The following is a 12,037-nucleotide window of genomic DNA, read 5'->3' on the forward strand; positions in this document are numbered from 1 at the left end:
AGCGGACCATAGTTCCAGTCGCGCGTAACGTTGAACGACCCATTTGAAAAAAATTGTTGCAATACGAGGACTTCCCAAGAGGTCACCCATCTGAGTACTACTCTCGCCCAAGCACACTTAACTGCAGAGTCCTGATGGGATCCAGTGCAGTAGTGCTGGTATGATGCCACTTGTTTAATTTTGCTCTTCAAATACATACACTCATTCTCTTTTCTTACTCATCCCGTCATTTGTTTCCTTGTGCGTGCGCACTGCACCTCCCGTACTCGTTCTAATATTAAGTAAAATGCGACGGTGCCGTGACTCACATTTGCGAATAAATCTGCGGACCATAAATCAAGTCGCGCGTAACGTCGAAAGAATAATCTGCAAAAAGATGGGTGCAACACGAGGACCTCCCAAGAAAATGGGTGAAATATGAGGACTTCGCAGGAGGTCACCCATCCGAGTACTACACTCGCCCAAGAACACTTAACTGCGGAGTTCTGATGGGATCCGGAGCTTTAGTGCTGGTATGATCGCACCTGTTTAATTTCGCGCTGCAAATACATACACTCCTTCTCCTTTCTTCCCCCTCCCGTCATTTGTTTCCTTGTGCGTTCACACTTCACCTCTCATTCTCGTTCTAATATCGATTAAAATGCCCCTGCTTCTTGACTCACATTTGCGTATAAACCAGCGGTCCCTAGTTCCAGACGAGCGTAACGTCGAATGACACGTCTGAAAAAAAATTGGTGCGACACGAGGACTTCCCAGGAGGTCACCCATCCGAGTACTAATCTCCCCCAAGCACACTTCACTGCGGAGTTCTGATGGGATCCGGTACATTAGTGCTGGTATGATCGCACCTGTTTAATTTTGCGATGCAAATACATAAACTCATTCCCCTTTCTTCCCCCTCCCGTCATTTGTTTCCTTGTGCGTGCGCACTGCACCTCCCGTTCTCGTTATAATATCAAGTAAAATGCTAAAGCGCCGTGACTCATATTTGTGAATAAACCTGAGGACCATAATTCAAGTCGCGCGTAACGTTGAAAGAATCATCTGCAAAAAAATGGGTGCAACACGAGGACTTCACAAGAAAATGGGTGAAATATAAGGACTTCGCAGGAGGTAACCCATGCTAGTACTACTCTCGCCCAAGCACCCTTACCTACGGAGTTCTGATAGAATCCGTTGCATTAGTGCTGGTATGATCACACCTGTTTCTTTTCGTGCTGAAAATACATCCACTCCTTCTCCTTCCCTCCCCCACCCATCAATTGTTTCCTTGTGCGTTCACACTGCACATCTCTTTCTCGTTCTAATATCGATTAAAATGGGAGCAACACGAGGACATCACAAGAAAATGAGTGAAATATAAGGACTTCGCAGGAGGTAACCCATGCTAGTACTACTCTCGCCCAAGAACCCTTACCTACGGAGTTCTGATAGAATCCGTTGCATTAGTGCTGGTATGACCGCGCCTGTTTCATTTCGTGCTGAAAATACATACACTCCTTCTCCTTCCCTCCCCCTCCCATCAATTGTTTCCTTGTGCGTTCACACTGCACCTCTCTTTTTCGTTCTAATATCGATTAAAATGCCCCTACTTCTTGACTCACATTTGCGTATAAACCAGCGGACCCTAGTTCCAGTCTTGCGTAACGTCGAACGACCCGTCTGAAAAAAAATTTTTGCGACACAAGGACTTCCCAGGAGGTCACCCATTCGAGTACTACTCTCGCCCAAGCACACTTAACTGCGGAGTTCTGATGGGATCCGGTGCATTAATGCTGGTATGATCACACCTATTTCATTTTGTGCTGAAAATACATACACTCTTTCTCCTTCCCTCCCCCTCCCATCAATTGTTTCCTTATGCGTTCACATTGCACCTCTCCTTCTCATTCTAATATCGATTAAAATGCCCCTGCTTCTTGACTCACATTTGCGTATAAACCAGCGGACCCTAGTTCCCGTCGCGCGTAACGTCGAACAACCTGTCTGAAAAAAAATTGGTGCAATACGAGAACTTCCCAGGAGGTCACCCATCCGAGTACTACTCTCGCCCAAGCACACTTGACTACGCAGTTCTGATGGGATCCGGTGCATTAATGCTGGTATGATCGCACCCGTCTAATACCACGCTGCAAATACATAAACTCCTTCCCCTTTCTTCCCCCTCCCGTCATTTGTTTCCTTGTGCGTGCGCAATGCACCTCCCGTGCTCGTTCTAATATCAAGTAAAATGCTACGGTGCCATGACTCACATTTGCGAATAAACCTGAGGACCATAATTCAAGTCGCGCGTATCGTCGAAAGAATCATCTGCAAAAAAATGGGTGCAACACGAGGACTTTTACTTGATATTTGAACGTGCCGTTTGACATTACGCGCGACTTTAATTATGATCCGCAGATTTATTCGCAAATGTGAGTCACGGCGCCGTGGTATTTTACTTGATATTTGAACGAGAACGAGAGGTGTAGTGCGCACGCACAAGGAAACAAATGACGGGAGGGGGAAGAAAGGGGAAGGAATTTATGTATTTGCAGCGCAAAATTAAACAGGTGCGATCATACCAGCACTAATGCACCGGATCCCATCAGAACTCCGTAGTTAAGTGTGTTGGGCGAGAGTAGTACTCGGATGGGTGACCTCTTGGGAAGTCCTCGTGTCGTACTAATTTTTTTTTTCAGATGGGTCGTTCGACGTTACGCGCGACTGCATCTAGGGTCCACTGGTTTATACGCAAATGTGATTTAAGAAGCAGGGGCATTTTTATCGATATTAGAACTTGAAAGAGAGATGCAGAGTGCACGCACAAGGAAACAAATGACGGGAGGGGGGATGGATGGAGAAAAAGTGTATGTATTTGCAGCGCAGATTGAAACATGAGCAATCATACCAGCACCAATGCAACGGATTCTATCAGAACTCCGCAAGTTAAGGGTGCTTAGGCGAGAGTAGCACTAGGATAGCTGACTTCCTGCGAAGTCCTTATATTTCACCCATTTTCTTAGGAAGTCCTCGTGTTGCACCCATTTTTTTGCAGATGATTCTTTCGACGATACGCGCGACTTGAATTGTCGTCCTAAGGTTTATTCGCAAATGTGAGTCACGGCACTGTAGCATTTTACTTGATATTAGAATGAGCACGGGAGGTGCAGTGCGCACGCACAAGGAAACAAATGACGGGAGGGGGAAGAAAGGAGAAGGAGTTTATGTATTTGCAGCGCGGAATTAAACGAGTGCGATCATATCAGCACTAATGCACCGGATTCCATCAGAACTCCGCAGTTAAGTGTGCTTGGGCAAGAGTAGTACTTGGATGGGTGACCTCTTGGGAAGTCCTCGTGTCACACCAATTTTTTTTCAGACGGGTCGTTCGACGTTACGTGCGACTGGAACTAGGGTCCACTGGTTTATACGCAAATGTGAGTCAAAAAGCACGGGCATTTTAATCGATATTAGAACGAGAAGGAGCGGTGCAGTGTGAACGCACAAGGAAACAATTGGTGGGAGGGGGAGGGAAGGAGAAGGAGAAGGAGTGTATGTATTTTCAGCACGAAATGAAACAAGTGCGATCATACCAGCACTAATGCAACGGATTCTATCAGAACTCCGTAGGTAAGGGAGCTTGGGCGAGAGTAGTACTAGCATGGGTTACCACCTGCGAAGTCCTTATATTTCACCCATTTTCTTGTGAAGTCCTTGTGTCGCACCAATTTTTTTTCAGACGGGTCGTTCGACGTTACGCGCATCTGGAACTAGGGTCCGTTGGTTTATACGCAAATGTGAGTCAAGAAGCAGGGGCATTTTAATCGATATTAGAACGAGAACGAGAGGTGAAGTGTGAACGCACAAGGAAACAAATGACGGGAGGGGGAAGAAAGGAGAAGGAGTGTATGTAATTGCAGCGCAAAATTAAACAGGTGCGATCATACCAGCACTAAAGCTCCGGATCCCATCAGAACTCCACAATTAAGCGTGCTTGGGCGAGAGTAGTACTCGGATGGGTGACCACCTGGGAAGCCCTCGTGTTGCACCTATATTTTTTCGGATGGGTTGTTTGATGTTACGCGCGAATGGAATTATAAACCGCTGGTTCATTTGCAAAGGTGAGTCGCGATGCCGGGGCATATTACTTGGTATTAGAACGAGAAAGAGAGATGCAGAGTGCACGCACAAGGAAACAAATGACGGGAGGGGGGATGGAAGGAGACAGAGTCAATGTATTTGCAGTGCAGAATGAAACATGAGGGATCATACCAGCACTAATGCAACGGATTCTATCAGAACTCCGCAGTTAAGGGTGCTTGGGCGAGAAAAGTACTCGGATGGGTGACCTCCTGCGAAGTCTTTATATTTCACCCATTTTCTTGGGAGGTCCTCGTGTTGCACCCATCTTTTTGCAGATGATTCTTTTGACGTTACACGCGACTTGATTTATGGTCCGCAGGTTTATTCGCAAATGTGAGTCACGGCGCCGTGGCATTTTACTTGATATTAGAACGAGTACGGGAGGTGCAATGCGCACGCACAAGGAAACAAATGACGGGATGAGGAAGAAAAGAGAAGGAGTGTATGTAGTTGAAGTGCAAAATTAAACAAGTGGCATCATACCAGCACTAATGCACTGGATCCCATCAGAACTCCGCAGTTAAGTGTGCTTGGGCGAGAGTAGTACTCGGATTGGTCGCCACTTGTGAAGTCCTCGTGTTGCACCCATTTTTTTGCAGATGATTCTTTCGACGTTACGCGCGACTTGAATTATGGTCCTCAGGTTTATTCGCAAATGTGAGTCACGGCGCTATAGCATTTTACTTGATATTAGAACGAGAACGGGAGGTGTAGTGCGCACGCACAAGGAAACAAATGACGGGAGGGGGAAAAAAGGGGAATGAGTTTATGTATTTGCAGCACAAAATTAAAGAGGTGCGATCATACCAGCACTAATGCACCGGATCCCATCAGAACTCCGCAGTGAAGTGTGATTGGGCGAGATTAGTACTCGGATGGGTGACCTCCTGGGAAGTCCTCGTGTCGCACCAATTTTTTTTCAGACGGGTCGCTCGACGTTACCCGCGTCTGGAACTAGGGTCCGCTGGTTTATACACAAATGTGAGTCAAGAAGCAGGGGCATTTTAATCGATATTAGAACGAGAATGAGAGGTGAAGTGTGAACGCACAAGGAAACAAATGACGGGAGGGGGAAGAAAGGAGAAGGAGTGTATGTATTTGCAGCGCGAAATTAAACAGGTGCGATCATACCAGCACTAAAGCTCCGGATCCCATCAGAACTCCGCAGTTAAGTGTGCTTGGGCGAGGGTAGTACTCGGATGGGTGACCCCTTGGGAAGCCCACGTGTTGCACCTATTTTTTTTAGGATGGGTTGTTCGACGTTACGCGTGAATGGAATTATAAACCGCTGGTTCATTTGCAAAGGTGAGTCACGGTGCCGGGTCATATTACTTGATATTAGAATGAGAAAGAGAGATGCAGAGTGCACGCACAAGGAAACAAATGACGGGAGGGGGGATGGAAGGAGAAAGAGTGTATGTATTTGCAGTGCAGAATGAAACATGTGGGATCATACCAGCACTAATGCAACGGATTCTATCAGAACTCCGCAGTTAAGGGTGCTTGGGCGAGAAAAGTACTCGGATGGGTGACCTCCTGCGAAGTCCTTATATTTCACCCATTTTCTTGGGAGGTCCTCGTGTTGCACCTGTCTTTTTGCAGATGATTCTTTCGACGTTACGCGCGACTTGATTTATGGTCCGTAGGTTTATTCGCAAATGTGAGTCACGGCGCTGTGGCATTTTACTTGATATTAGAACGAGTACGGGAGGTGCAGTGTGCATGCACAAGGAAACAAATGACGGGATGAGGAAGAAAAGAGAAGGAGTGTATGTAATTGAAGCGCAAAATTAAACAAGTGGCATAATACCAGCGCTAATGCACTGGATCCCATCAGAACTCTGCAGTTAAGTGTGCTTGGGAGAGAATAGTACTCGGATGGGTGACCTCTTGGGAAGTCCTCGTATCGCAACAATTTTTTTTAGATGGGTCGTTCGACGTTACGAGCGACTGGAACTATGGTCCGCTTGTTTATACGCAAATGTGAGTCAAGAATCAGGGGCATTTTAATCGATATTAGAACGAGAAGGAGAGGTGCAGTGTGAACGCACAAGGAAACAAATGATGGGAGGGGGGAGGGAAGAAGGAGTGTATGTATTTTCAGCACGAAATTAAACAGGTGCGGTCACACCAGCACAAATGCACCGGATCCCATCAGAACTCCGCAGTTAAGTGTGCTTTGACGAAAGTAGTACAATGATGGGTTACCTCATGGGAAGTTCTCGTGTTGCACCCATTTTCTTTTTTTCAGATGTGCCGTGCGACGTTACGCGCGACTTTAATTATGGTCTGCAGATTTATTCGCAAATGTGAGTCACGACGCTGTGGCATTTTACTTGATATTTGAACGAGAACGAGAGGTGCAGTGCGCACGCACAAGGAAACAAATGACGGGAGGGGGAAGAAAGGAGAAGTAGTTTATGTATTTGCAGTGCAAAATTAAACAGGTGCGATCATACCAGCACTAATGCACCGGATCCCATCAGAACTCCGCAGTTAAGTGTGCTTGGGCGAGAGTCGTACTCGGATGGGTGACCTCCTGGGAAGTACTCGTGTCACACTAATTTTTCTTTTCAGACGGGTCGTTCGACGTTACACGCGACTGGAACTAGGGTCTACTGGTTTATACGCAAATGTGAGTCAAGAAACAGGGGTATTTTAATCGATATTAGAACGAGAATGAGAGATGCAAAGTGCACGCACAAGGAAACAAATTATGGGAGGGGGGATGGAGGGAGAAAAAGTGTATGTATTTGCAGCGCAGAATGAAACATGAGCAATCATACCAGCATCAATGCAATGGATTTTATCAGAACTCCGCAAGTTAAGGGTGCTTGGGCGAGAGTAGCACTAGGATGGGTGACCTCCTGCGAAGTCCTTATATTTCACCCATTTTCTTAGGAAGTCCTCGTGTTGTACCCATTTTGTTGCAGATGATTCTTTCGACATTACGCGCGACTTGAATTATGGTCCTCAGGTTTATTCGCAAATGTGAGTCACGGTGCTGTAGCATTTTACTTGATATTAGAACGAGAACGGGAGCTACAGTGCGCACGGACAAGGAAACAAATGACGGGAGGGAGACGAAAGGGGAATGAGTTTATGTATTTGCAGCGCGAAATTAAACAGGTGCAATCATTCCAGCACTAATGCACCGGATCCCATCAGAACTCCGCAGTTAAGTGTGCTTGGGTGAGAGTAGTACTCGGATGGGTGACCTCTTTGGAAGTCCTCGTGTCGCACCAATTTTTTTTCAGACGGGTCGTTCGACGTTACGCGCGACTGGAATTAGGGTCCACTGGTTTATACGCAAATGTGAGTCAAGAAGCAGGGGCATTTTAATCGATATTAGAACGAGAATGAGAGGTGAAGTGTGAACGCACAAGGAAACAAATGACCGGAGGGGGAAGAAAGGAGAAGGAGTGTATGTATTTGCAGTGCGAAATTAAACAGGTGCGATCATACCATCACTAAAGCCCCGGATCCCATCAGAACTCCGCAGTTAAGTGTGCTTGGGCGAGAGTAGTACTCGGATGGGTGACCACTTGGGAAGCCCTCGTGTTGCACCTATTTTTTTCGGATGGGTTGTTCGACGTTACGCGCGAATGGAATTATAAACCGCTGGTTCATTTGCAAAGGTGAGTCACGGTGCCGGGGCATATTACTTGATATTAGAACGAGAAAGAGAGATGCAGAGTGCACGCACAAGGAAACAAATGACGGGAGGGGGGATGGGAGGAGAAAGAGTGTATGTATTTGTAGTGCAAAATGAAACATGATGGATCATACCAGCACTAATGCAAAGGATTCTATCAGAACTCCGCAGTTAAGGGTGCTTGGGCGAGAAAAGTACTCGGATGGGTGACCTCCTGCGAAGTCCTTATATTTCACCCATTTTCTTGGGAGGTCCTCGTGTTGCACCCATCTTTTTGCAGATGATTCTTTCGACGTTACGCACGACTTGATTTATGGTGCGCAGGTTTATTCGCAAATGTGAGTCATGGCGCCGTGGCATTTTACTTGATATTAGAACGAGTACGGGAGGTGCAGTGCGCACGCACAAGGAAACAAATGACGGGATGAGGAAGAAAAGAGAAGGAGTGTATGTATTTGAAGCGCAAAATTAAACAAATAGCATCATACCAGCAGTAATGCACTGGATCCCATCAGAACTCTGCAGTTAAGTGTGCTTGGGCGAGAGTAGTACTTGGATGGGTGACCTGCTAGGAAATCCTCGTGTCGCACCAATTTTTTTTCAAACGGGTCGTTCGACGTTACGCGCGACTGGAACGAGGTTCCGCTGGTTTATACGCAAATGTGAGTCAGGAAGAAGGGTCATTTTAATCGATATTAGAACGAGAAGGAGAGGTGCAGTGTGAACGCACAAGGAAACAATTGATGGGAAGGGGAGGGAAGGAGAAGGAGTGTATGTATTTTCAGCACGAAATGAAACAGGTGCGATCATACCAGCACTAAAGCAACAGATTCTATCAGAACTCCGTAGGTAAGGGTGCTTGGGCGAGAGTAGTTCTAGCATGGGTTACCTTCTGCGAAGTCCTTATATTTTACCAATTTTCTTAGGAAGTCCTCGTGTTGCACCCTTTTTTTTGCAGATGATTCGTTCGACGTTACGCGCGACTTGAATTATGGTCCTCAGGTTTATTCGCAAATGTGAGTCACGGCGCCGTGGCATTTTACTTGATAGTAGAACGAGAACGGGAGGTGCAGTGCGCACGCACAGGGAAACAAATGACGGGAGGGGGAAGAAAGGGGAATGAGTTTATGTATTTGCAGCGCGAAATTAAACAAGTGCGATCATACCGGCACTAATGAACCGGATCCCATCAGAACTCCGCAGTGAAGTGTGCTTCGGCGAGATTAGTACTCGGATGGGTGACCTCCTGGGAAGTCCTCGTGTTGCACAAATTTTTTTTCAGATGGGTCGTTCGACATTACGCGCGTCTAGAACTAGGGTCCGCTGGTTTATACGCAAATGTGAGTCAAGAAGCAGGGGCATTTTAATCGATATTAGAATGAGAATGAGAGGTGAAGTGTGAACGCACAAGGAAACAAATGACGGGAGGGGGAAGAAAGGAGATGGAGTGTATGTATTTGCAGCGCGAAATTAAACAAGTTCGATCATACCAGCACTAAAGCCCCGGATCCCATCAGAACTCCGCAGTTAAGTGTGTTTGGGCGAGAGTAGTACTTGGATGGGTGACAACTTGGGAAGCCCTCGTGTTGCACCTATTTTTTTTCGGATGGGTTGTTCGACGTTACGCGCGAATGGAATTATAAACCGCTGGTTCATTTGCAAAGGTGAGTCACGGTGCCGGGGCATATTACTTGATATTAGAACGAGAAAGAGAGATGCAGAGTGCACGCACAAGGAAACAAATGACGGGAGGGGGGATGGGAGGAGAAAGAGTGTATGTATTTGCAGTGCAGAATGAAACATGATGGATCATACCAGCACTAATGCAACGGATTCTATTAGAACTCCGCAGTTAAGAGTGCTTAGGCGAGAAAAGTACTCGGATGGGTGACCTCTTGCGAAGTCCTTATATTTCACCCATTTTCTTGGGAGGTCCTCGTGTTGCACCCATCTTTTTGCAGATGATTCTTTCGACGTTACGCGCGACTTGATTTACGGTCCTTAGGTTTATTCGCAAATGTGAGTCCCGGCATCGTGGCATTTTACTTGATATTAGAATGAGTACGGGAGGTGCAGTGCGCACGCACAAGGAAACAAATGACGGGAGGAGGAAGAAAAGAGAAGGAGTGTATGTATTTGCAGCGCCAAATTAAACATGTGCGATCATACCAGCACTAATGCACCGGATCCCATCAGAACTCTGCAGTGAAGTGTGCTTGGGGGAGATTAGTACTCGGATGGGTGACCACCTGGGAAGTCCTCGTGTCGCACCAATTTTTTTTCAGACGGGTCTTCCGACGTTACACGCGTCTGGAACTAGGGTCCGTTGGTTTATACGCAAATGTGAGTCAAGAAGCAGGGGCATTTTAATCGATATTAGAACGAGAATGAGAGGTGAAGTGTGAACGCACAAGGAAACAAATGACGGGAGGGGGAAGAAAGGAGAAGGAGTGTATGTATTTGCAGCGCGAAATTAAACTGGTGCGATCTTACTAGCACTAAAGCTCCGGATCCCATCAGAACTCCGCAGTTAAGTGTGCTTGGGTGAGCGTAGTACTCGGATGGGTGACGACTTGGGAAGCCCTCGTGTTGCACCTATTTTTTTTGGGATGGGTTGTTCGACGTTACGCGCGAATGGAATTATAAACCGCTGGTTCATTTGCAAAGGTGAGTCACGGTGCCGGGTCATATTACTTGATATTAGAACGAGAAAGAGAGATGCAGAGTGCACGCACAAGGAAACAAATGACGGGAGGGGCGATGGGAGGAGAAAGAGTGTGTGTATTTGCAGTGCAGAATGAAACATGAGGGATCATACCAGCACTAATGCAACGAATTCTTTCAGAACTTCGCAGTTAAGGGTGCTTGGGCGAAAAAAGTACTCGGATGGGTGACCTCCTGCGAAGTCCTTATATTTCACCCATTTTCTTGGGAGGTCCTCGTCTTGCACCCGTCTTTTTGCAGATGATGCTTTCGACGTTATGCGCGACTTGATTTATGGTCCGCAAGTTTATTTGCAAATGTGAGTCACGGCGCCGTGGCATTTTACTTGATATTAGAACGAGTACGGGAGGTGCAGTGCGCACGCACAAGGAAACAAATGACGGGATGAGGAAGAAACGAGAATGAGTGTATGTATTAGAAGCGCAAAATTATACAAGTGGCATCATACCAGCACTACTGCACTGGATCCCATGAGAACTCTGCAGTTAAGTGTGCTTGGGCGAGAGTAGTACTCGGATGGGTGACCTCTTGGGAAGTCCTCGTATCCCAACAATTTTTTTTTTCAGATGGGTCGTTCGGCGTTAGGTGCGACTGGAACTATGGTCCGCTGGTTTATACGCAAATGTGAGTCAAGAATCAGGGGCATTTTTATCGATATTAGAACAAGAAGAAGAGGTGCAGTGTGAACGCAAAAGGAAACAAATGATGGGATGGGGGAGGAAAGACGGAGTGTATGTATTTTCAGCACGAAAATAAACAGGTGCGGTCACACCAGCACAAATGCACCGGATCCCATCAGAACTCCGCAGTTAAGTGTGCTTTGGCGAAAGTAGTACAATGATGGGTTACCTCCGGGGAAGTTCTCGTGTTGCACCCATTTTCTTTTTTTCAGATGTGCCGTTCGACGTTACGCGCGACTTTAATTATGGTCCACAGATTTATTCGCAAATGTGAGTCACAGCGCCGTTGTATTTTACTTGATATTTGAACGAGAACGAGAGGTGCAGTGCGCACGCACAAGGAAACAAATGACGGGAGGGGGAAGAAAGGAGAAGGAGTTTATGTATTTGCAGCGCGGAATTAAACGGGTGCGGTCATACCAGCACTAATGCCCCGGATCCCATCAGAACTTCGCAGTTAAGTGTGCTTGGGCGATAGCAGTACTCGGATGGGTGACCTCTTGGGAAGTCCTCGTGTCGCACCAATTTTTTTTTACACGGGTCGTTCGATGTTACGTGCGACTGGAACTATAATCCGCTGGTTTATACGCAAATGTGAGTCAAGAATCTGTGGCATTTTTATCGATATTAGAACGAGAAGGAGAGGTGCAGTGTGAATGCACAAGGAAACAAATGATAGGAGGGGGGGAGGGAAGAAGGAGTGTATGTATTTTCAGCCCGAAATTAAACAGGTGCGCTCACACCAGCACAAATGCACCGGATCCCATCAGAACTTCGCAGTTAAGTGTGCTTTGACGAAAGTAGTACAATGATGGGTTACCTCCTGGGAAGTTCTCATGTTGCACCCATTTTC

General features: G+C 46.7%; 4 non-coding genes and 20 pseudogenes across 4 annotated transcripts; 19 read left to right on the top strand and 5 right to left on the bottom strand.

Annotated features, from left to right (window-relative positions):
• Positions 1-53: 53 nt before the first annotated feature.
• LOC148249157 (5S ribosomal RNA) lies at positions 54-171 on the bottom strand (annotated as a pseudogene).
• A 236-nt stretch (positions 172-407) lies between these two features.
• Positions 408-526, bottom strand: LOC148249158 (5S ribosomal RNA; annotated as a pseudogene).
• Positions 527-731: 205 nt separating this feature from the next.
• On the bottom strand, positions 732-850 carry LOC148249159 (5S ribosomal RNA; annotated as a pseudogene).
• Positions 851-1,673: 823 nt separating this feature from the next.
• LOC148249160 (5S ribosomal RNA) lies at positions 1,674-1,792 on the bottom strand (annotated as a pseudogene).
• Positions 1,793-1,997: 205 nt separating this feature from the next.
• On the bottom strand, positions 1,998-2,116 carry LOC148249161 (5S ribosomal RNA; annotated as a pseudogene).
• A 434-nt stretch (positions 2,117-2,550) lies between these two features.
• On the top strand, positions 2,551-2,668 carry LOC148249162 (5S ribosomal RNA; annotated as a pseudogene).
• A 563-nt stretch (positions 2,669-3,231) lies between these two features.
• Positions 3,232-3,350, top strand: LOC148249163 (5S ribosomal RNA; annotated as a pseudogene).
• Positions 3,351-3,915: 565 nt separating this feature from the next.
• Positions 3,916-4,034, top strand: LOC148249164 (5S ribosomal RNA). The gene has a single exon (XR_015815186.1). It is a non-coding gene; the product is annotated as a 5S ribosomal RNA (ribosomal RNA).
• A 560-nt stretch (positions 4,035-4,594) lies between these two features.
• LOC148249165 (5S ribosomal RNA) lies at positions 4,595-4,713 on the top strand (annotated as a pseudogene).
• Positions 4,714-4,918: 205 nt separating this feature from the next.
• LOC148249166 (5S ribosomal RNA) lies at positions 4,919-5,037 on the top strand. Its single transcript, XR_015815315.1, has one exon. It is a non-coding gene; the product is annotated as a 5S ribosomal RNA (ribosomal RNA).
• Positions 5,038-5,242: 205 nt separating this feature from the next.
• On the top strand, positions 5,243-5,361 carry LOC148249167 (5S ribosomal RNA). The gene has a single exon (XR_015815246.1). It is a non-coding gene; the product is annotated as a 5S ribosomal RNA (ribosomal RNA).
• A 206-nt stretch (positions 5,362-5,567) lies between these two features.
• Positions 5,568-5,686, top strand: LOC148249168 (5S ribosomal RNA; annotated as a pseudogene).
• Positions 5,687-6,242: 556 nt separating this feature from the next.
• On the top strand, positions 6,243-6,361 carry LOC148249169 (5S ribosomal RNA; annotated as a pseudogene).
• Positions 6,362-6,570: 209 nt separating this feature from the next.
• Positions 6,571-6,689, top strand: LOC148249170 (5S ribosomal RNA; annotated as a pseudogene).
• A 563-nt stretch (positions 6,690-7,252) lies between these two features.
• Positions 7,253-7,371, top strand: LOC148249171 (5S ribosomal RNA; annotated as a pseudogene).
• A 205-nt stretch (positions 7,372-7,576) lies between these two features.
• On the top strand, positions 7,577-7,695 carry LOC148249172 (5S ribosomal RNA). The gene has a single exon (XR_015814720.1). It is a non-coding gene; the product is annotated as a 5S ribosomal RNA (ribosomal RNA).
• Positions 7,696-8,932: 1,237 nt separating this feature from the next.
• On the top strand, positions 8,933-9,051 carry LOC148249173 (5S ribosomal RNA; annotated as a pseudogene).
• A 205-nt stretch (positions 9,052-9,256) lies between these two features.
• Positions 9,257-9,375, top strand: LOC148249174 (5S ribosomal RNA; annotated as a pseudogene).
• A 560-nt stretch (positions 9,376-9,935) lies between these two features.
• On the top strand, positions 9,936-10,054 carry LOC148249175 (5S ribosomal RNA; annotated as a pseudogene).
• Positions 10,055-10,259: 205 nt separating this feature from the next.
• On the top strand, positions 10,260-10,378 carry LOC148249176 (5S ribosomal RNA; annotated as a pseudogene).
• Positions 10,379-10,938: 560 nt separating this feature from the next.
• Positions 10,939-11,057, top strand: LOC148249177 (5S ribosomal RNA; annotated as a pseudogene).
• Positions 11,058-11,262: 205 nt separating this feature from the next.
• Positions 11,263-11,381, top strand: LOC148249178 (5S ribosomal RNA; annotated as a pseudogene).
• Positions 11,382-11,590: 209 nt separating this feature from the next.
• On the top strand, positions 11,591-11,709 carry LOC148249179 (5S ribosomal RNA; annotated as a pseudogene).
• A 204-nt stretch (positions 11,710-11,913) lies between these two features.
• On the top strand, positions 11,914-12,032 carry LOC148249180 (5S ribosomal RNA; annotated as a pseudogene).
• Positions 12,033-12,037: the final 5 nt, after the last annotated feature.

Source organism: Carica papaya, chromosome 8 (assembly GCF_054855325.1).
Source record: "Carica papaya isolate Zhongbai chromosome 8, ASM5485532v1, whole genome shotgun sequence".
Classification (NCBI taxonomy): Eukaryota; Viridiplantae; Streptophyta; class Magnoliopsida; order Brassicales; family Caricaceae; genus Carica; species Carica papaya.